A 799-nucleotide genomic window follows, 5' to 3' on the forward strand; every position below is an offset into this window, starting at 1 on the left:
AGGAAACAAATTTGTTTTATTGGATTATTCTCCAATATTAAAATTTTTCAAGGATGGCTAAGAATATATATTGCTCTTGGAAAGGACCTGAGTTCAATTGCCATTACCCACCTCAAGCAGCTCACAACTATCTGTTACTCCAGCTCCAGGGGATCCAATGCCCTCTTCTGGACTCTGTGGACACCTGCACTCATAAGCACACATAATAACACACAGATACACATAATCCTATTAAATAATTTTTTAAATGTTAAAACAAGAAGGGTCTTGATAAAAGAAGAGAATAAGTTCTGGAGCCAAGGATACCTGGGTTGGGAGGTTTGGGGGGTTTTGTTTGTTTGGGTGGAGTTTCTTTGTTTTTGTTTGTTTGTTTTGTTTTTTGTGGCAAAGTTTCCCAGTATCTCCAGCTGGCCTGGAACTTGCTATGTAGAGCAGGCTTGCCTGAGTCTCACAGAGATCTGCCTGTCTCTGTTTCCCGCACACTGAGGTTAAAGGAATGTGCCACCACACTTGGTGTATTGAGAAATTTTTTTTTTAATTTTTTTTTACAATTAAAGTTACAGTTTTAACAATATGCAAAATATTACAGTAATTCAGATTTTTTGGCATAATGATTACAGATTTGATAAACACATTTTATATCTCATAATAGCGATGAGGATTATACAAAAGCTATTAAAACAATTATGAGAATAAATTCTATTGTCACTTAAGTATCTAAAGCTATTTTCCTTTGCGTTCCTCCAGAATGATTTGTTCTTATTCTTTACCTTAATTTGAGGGACTTCAAGAAGATACT

Source organism: Nannospalax galili, unplaced genomic scaffold, assembly GCF_000622305.1.
Source record: "Nannospalax galili isolate Female #2095 unplaced genomic scaffold, S.galili_v1.0 scaffold1002, whole genome shotgun sequence".
Classification (NCBI taxonomy): Eukaryota; Metazoa; Chordata; class Mammalia; order Rodentia; family Spalacidae; genus Nannospalax; species Nannospalax galili.